The sequence below is a fragment of the Castor canadensis genome, chromosome X, assembly GCF_047511655.1.
Source record: "Castor canadensis chromosome X, mCasCan1.hap1v2, whole genome shotgun sequence".
NCBI classification, from domain to species: Eukaryota; Metazoa; Chordata; class Mammalia; order Rodentia; family Castoridae; genus Castor; species Castor canadensis.
Window position 1 is genome coordinate 102,815,436 of NC_133405.1, and position 6,940 is coordinate 102,822,375.

A 6,940-nucleotide genomic window follows, 5' to 3' on the forward strand; every position below is an offset into this window, starting at 1 on the left:
CACCCCCTTTCTATGCACTTCAGCCAGCTCCCCTTCCAGCTGATGGAGCTGCTGGAACATCAGGAGGGACACTGCCTCTCCAATGTGCTGGTACGTCTGAAATGGTCTCTCCCTTTAAGACTTATCAGGGCACCCAATTTGGCCAGGATATCCACCTGGGCAGAGCAGGGCAATTCCCACTGAGACAGTATCCAGCAAGAGGGCTAAATGCCCAAGGTCAACCAATGGGTTTACTACTGACTCATGCCTTATTCTCCACTTCTGACCTGTTAAACTGGAAAAACTAACCCAACTTATCGTGAGGATCTCCAAAAGATGGTGGAACTCTTTACCAGGATTTTTGCCACCCACTCCCCTACTTGGGCTGATATATAAGCTTTGCTCAATATAACACTAACCTCAGAAGAATGACGTCTTGTTTTTAACAAGGCTAGTGAGGAATCTCAGCTCCTCCACCAGGCTGACCCTCAATGCACCCCAGACTCAAGATATGCAGTGCCAATATGGGAACCCAACTGGGACCCAAACTCAAATGACGACCGACTCCTAGTGGACCACTACTGTACATGTATCCTGGGAGGGCATCAATGGGGGTACCTAAGCCAAGAAGTTTAAACAAAATACAACCACAACAGGGGATAAATGAAGACCCCTCAGCCTGGCTTGAAAGAATATACCAAACCTATATTCAATATACTGGCTTAGACCCAGAGGCCCCTGAAAATGTATGGATGGCAATATGACCTTCATTGGGCAGAGTAGCCCTAGTATCAGATAGAAATTACAGAGAATTGAGGGGGCCGTGTGCATGAATCTCATTCAGTTTGTGGAAATAGCCTACAAGGTCTGTAACAACCAGGAAAATAAAAAGGCTCAACAAGCCACCATCTTTATTCAAAATGCCCAGGGTTGGAATCCTCGAACTCAAGGCCCTATTCAAAAGAGAAAGGACCCTTAAGGAAGAATCAATGTGCATACTATAATGAGGATGGGCATTGGAAGAAACATTGCTCCGACTCTTAATTAAGAAGGACCAACTTGAGCCAAAGTATCAGATGGTAGGGATTGATAATGACTTTGCTGGGGACTAAGGAGGCCCAGGGGCTCTTGGATGCAATCATTATTTCCCCATGAGACCCCAGTACAGATGACAGTGGGGAATAAACCAATAAGCTTCCTCATAGACACTGACACTACATATTCAATTTTGACAACCCCTTTAACAAAAAAGACTAATACTAATCAAACTGTGCCTATCACAGGAGTATCAGGCAAGTCCCAAGAGCAGGCTTTCCTACAGCTGCTAGAATGCAACCTGGGTGACTTGCATTTAACTCACAGCTTTCTGTATGTGCCAGACTGTCCAGTTCCCCTGCTAGGAAGGGTCTTACTCTGTAAATTCAATGCTCAAGTGACCTTCCCAGAGAAACACGGGAACAGGCACTTCATCTTCAGCTGATGTTAACCTAGGAGAAGCTCTTAGAGGGTGAGTCAATGGCCCCCTCCCCCAAATCCACCAAATGGTCAATCCAGCAGTGTGGGCTAACAGGACTCCAGGCAGAGCTAGAAATGCCATGCCTGTTAAGGTTCTTTTGGAAGAAGGTGCATCATCAACTCACTTAAAACAATACTCTTCGAAGCAGGAGGCACTTGAGAGAATCCAACCCATACTCAGAAAAATTTTAAAGTACTATTTGATCTGTCTTTGCCAATCACCATATAATACTCCTATGCTGCCAGTAAAGAAACCTCCATCTGAGGAGTATCATTTTGGTCAAGTATCATTTTGAGGGCCATTAATGAAATTGTTTGGGACATTCACCCTACAGTGCCTAATCCCTACACTCTTCTGAAAGTCCTGCCAGGAATGTAAGTGGCTCACAGTCCTCAATCTCAAGGATGCTTTCTTTTGCATTATACTGGAAAGGGAATCGCAATTACTTTTCACTTTTGAACGGACAGACCCTCAGTCGAAAACTACTCTTCAGTACTGTTGAGCAGCACTCCCTCAAAGATTTAAAAACTCACCTACCATCTTTGGGGGAGATATTGGCTAAAGATCTAAGAATACTGCAATTAAGTCAGGGAGCCCTGCTGCAGTATGTGGATGACTTGTTGATCGCCAGCCCAATTTACGAGCTTTGCCTAGAAAACACCACTCAGACTCTGAATCATCTTGCCACTGGGTATACAGTGTCTTCACTTTCATGTGGGTTTAAGGTGTCTTCCTCTAAAGTACAAATATGTAAAGAACAAGTCATTTACCTGGGGTTCCAACTACAACAAGGCTGGAGGGGCCTAATGGCTGACCAGAAGAAAGCTATTGCTTGCACCTAGGTTCCCAGGACCTATAAACAGTTGTGTGGCTTCCTGGGGATGGCAGGCTACTTACTGCAGGATATGGACGCCCAAGTTTGGAGTTAGAGCAAAGCCGCTACATGAAGCTTTAGTCAGGGCAGATCTTGAGCCTTTAACTTGGTCAACAGAATGTGAAACTGTCTTTAAAACAATCAAGGACAGAGTAACGTTTGTCCCTGCTTTGGGACTGACTAACCTTAAAAAACCATTTAAATTATATGTGCATGAAAAACAAGGAACTGAGCTGGAGTTCTTGTCCAATAGCTGGGTGAAGCTCTCCAAGCAGTGGCCTATTTCTCAAAACAAATTGGGCCACACAGCCAATGCATGGCCCCCTTGCCTCTGGGGAGTAGCAGCCACTTGTGATGTGCTGAAGGAAGCTGAGAAATTCACACCTGGACAACCTATCATTGTGCATATGCCACAGAGGTGACCAGGAGATGCCAACTTTGTGCTAAAAACAACCCCAAAACTGAAAAACTGCCAAGGGCTCAGGGGACTCAATATCATGGACCATATCCCTTTGACGACTGGCAAGTGGACTTCACCCAGATGCCTAGGCTCCTGGAGATTTCAAATATCTACTGGTCTTTATTGACACCTTTTCCAATTGGGTCAAGGCATATCCCACTAGAACGGAAAAAGTGTCAGAGGTGACATGAGCCCTGCTAAAGGATATCATTCCCAGATACGGCATACCCGATTCTATACAAAGTGACAATAGCCCTGCCTTTGTCTTAGAAATAACCAAGCAGGTGAGTAAAGTGCTAGGAATCCACTGGAAGCGACACACTGCCTGGAGACCTCAATTGACAGGTAAGACTGAGAAAATGAGCCATACTCTAAATAGGACTTTATCCCAAGAGACTAGTCTAACATGGGAAAAGTCACTGTCATTACCCTTCTTCACATCAGGGTAGCTTCTAGAAGCAGGCTACAACTGAGCCCTTATGGAATTATATATGAGAGACCCTGTCAGACTTCCATAAAGGGGATACTCTCCCCACACTTCGATATGAAAATAGGATCAAGTATTATGTACAACAGCTTAATCAAGTTCTAACCTCTGTGCATGACTGTGCTTCCTCAGGGACAAGATCGTACCCTGAGGACTTCCTGCACCCTTTTCCACAGGGAGACTGAGTCCTGTTAAAGATATGGAGGAATTAGGGCCCAGAAGACCAACTAATAGAAAAACGGACAGGCTCCTATGATGAACTCTTAACCACTCACACTTCCTTAGAACTTGCAGGTGTTAACCGTGAATCCACCAAACTTTATTAAAGGGGATACCACCAGAAAGCAGCCCTCCTGACCCTCCACAGGATCCACAGTCATCTCACTGGACGATGCCCTGAAAGACCTCAAATACTTCTTCAAGAAGTGGGCCCCAGGTGAAATATCTTAAATAATCATGAATTATATTGCTATCACTGTTTCCTATGCCTTCTCCTTACCCCAAGTGACATCCGATCTAACCTGTTTGCAGATTGAGCTCTCAGTTTCTGAGGTCTACCAAGAGACTAATTGTTGGATATATGGAGAGCTCCCCCTTTCTGCCACTGATGGGCTGCCTTGGAAAATTCATCCAACCAATCTGTCCATGTGGCAAAAATTCTCTGGGTGGTCTGGGTTCCTGGGAGCAAATATTTTCCCCTCGCCTGTGGGAGAATGTTTTCTTCTTTCCTCCAAGAAAGGGTATTTCTGATAGTAGCTGAGATAAAGCAGCATGTGTCTGCTTTAGTGAAGGAACAAGTCAATGCCACCCCTAGTATGGGCTATGGGATGCACGATGGAGTTGGATGGCTGACAGCAGAGCAGGTCCGACTAGGAGAGATAACATCGTGTGCGCTGAAAAGCTAAACGATTCTCGTGGGACTCCCCAAATAATGGATTGAACCCTGTGAGAAACATATAATATGACTGTCACTCTGAGTACCTGTGGCTTGATTGGCAAGATCACTCTAAGAAGTCAGGGTATATATGCCATGGGGATGGCTATGGGTTTGTGGGAAATATGGGTGGCCTTATTTGTCCCACAATTGGATTGGTTGAAGCACCTGGGGCTGGTTATACCTTCCAGGGCTAATTGTCTGTCACCTGCCAGCAGTTCCCAATAACTGGAATAGTGTGAAAAGCCAGACCCTATGTCAAAGGAGTCTCTTGGTGGTTCTATCCCCTAGCTATACTCACCCCAGGAGCTGCTTCCAGTGTCACAGAATTTCAGGTAGAAACCTTGGCCAGACACACAGCAGCCACTTTTAACCAATCCCAATGGGCCATTACCCTTCTAAATGATGAGACCACACAAATTCACAAAGTGGTCCTCCAAAATTGAATGGCCTTAGATATTTTGACAGTTGCCCAAGGAGGGAATTGTGGTCTCGTTAAGACAGAATGTTGTTTGCGTCTATATCCCCAATTATTCAAAGAATGTAACTGAAGTATTGAAAGACTTAGACAAGCGTATCATTGCTGTTAATGCTTTAGCAACAGACCCCCTACAGCAATTGGCTGGAGTCAATTCCTTCTAAATAGGGGTTCTTAATGTTTAGTGCTGTTATTTTTCTTTCTCTTCTCTTCCTCAGATGCTGTTTAATCAACTGCATTTGTAAGACTGGGGCCAATACTATTTGCACCAGTATGGAAATGCCCCTGTTACATACTCTGGGAAAAGACCCAAAAGACAAAGTTCTCTGATCCTGCCAAGGTCTTCCATTCCAAGATTCCAACAGTGCCCCCTGTCGGCAGGAAGTAGCTACTGAAGAAAAGAAGCCTATTGTCCCTGATCCCATAGAAACGGAATGAGGACTTGACAGCGAGAATTTGAAAGAGGACACTGGCCTACTTAACTCCATTTGTCCTTCTATCACACTAACCTTTTCTGAGTCCCTCTGGCCTTTCCAGTCAACTAACCCTAACCCTAATTCCATGAAAAACAGGACTGAGGGATAACATCTTTATGACAAAGAACCAGAGCCTCCACCCTCCCAGTGAAGGACAATTATAAACAGGAACCAGATTACTCCCTCCAGGAGATAACTTCCCAGTATTGGACCAGACCACCTGCATGACCAAGATTGCTGGCTCCGCCAGTCATGTATACCTCAAACCCCTCCTCTGATTCTCTTCCTATAAAATCTCAAAGTTTCTGTAGGCCCCTCAAAGATAACCTTAGGGTCCCCGGACCTCTTTTTGTCTTCCTGCTGCAGCCACTTGCAATTAAATCTCCTTTCTCCACCATTCACTAGTGCTCATCTCTTTAAATGGCACACAGGGACAGGTGGCTGATCCTAGTCCATTTGGGATCTGTGGGGCCAGGGCTTTTGCCCTAAAACTCCAGTTTCATTTCTATGGCTGTTACTGGGTGACAAGTCATTTCCCCTTTCAGATTATTTCCACTTTAAGGCCAATTTCTATTTGCTTTTTGATCTTCTGCTTTAAGACATTGAGCCAATATCATCACCAGTCAAGTGCCAGGTTTCCTTTCAAGGCCTTGAACTTGTCATTTGTCCTTTATGGTCCTAGGTAGGTTCTGTCTGTGACTGATCTGAGATAGACAGGGTTTTCCTGGTACAGCAAAAGAAAAGGGACTTCTTATTAAAAGGTGGAGGCAAATGTGAAACTTTTAGGTTGCCTCTTCTAGACACCAGTGACTGGAATAAAGGTTCTGTGGAAAAACAGTAAGGTGATTACCAATTTGTTAATGAATAATAAATGGTCCAATACAGCAGAACGTGATGGTTTAGTCACCAGCAATTATCTGGAGCTCCCAAAAGAAATTTCTTCTTAAGTTTTGAGATATATTTCCTCTTCTGTGACATATCGAGAGTTTTTTTAAAAAAAACTCTTGGTTTATTTCTTCAGCAGTATTAATAAAATGAATTATACTGTGGCTGAATCTAACTCACATTTAAAAAATTATAAATGGTTCTTTGTATTTTCCACAAAAATTGCTGATGGTTTTCTGTCTTAATTTTAAGTTTTTTAAGGGCAAGATTTATGAAATAATTCCCTTTGTGGTCCCACAGCTCATAAGGCAGAATTATTCAGCTGCAGGCACTTAACCTACACCTTTGTCACTTTTCTACTAATTGTGATGTGGTGAATTGGCCTTACCTCTTAGTCACACCCTCACATGTCTCAAGGAGTCATGGGAACACACGTTTCTCATTGTTTCTAAATACAATAGAAAGTTATTCTAAATGATGCAGATGAAGGCTCTTATTAAAGTGCCACTGTGAGTTTAATAATGTATATGTTGCTAAAAATCATTTAATGGATGAACAAGTCGGAAAAAAGAACTCTTAGCACCCACACACATCGTGATAAAACAGGGCAGCGTTTTGCCCTTGCTTTCACAGCATAGTCTGAGAAAGATCTCCAATGTTCATCTTTCCCCTCTCTTACTTAGCAATTCAACCTCATGCCGGTCAGCTGCTGAATCGTTAGAGTGTCACCCTGGCTTGGTATTTCCAAAACTATGTGTCTCTGTTGAGGACTGCACCTTTATGGCACCCACATGCTTGCAAAAGAATGAAACCCAGAATATTCATTTAGCCTCTTATATTTTCAGAATACC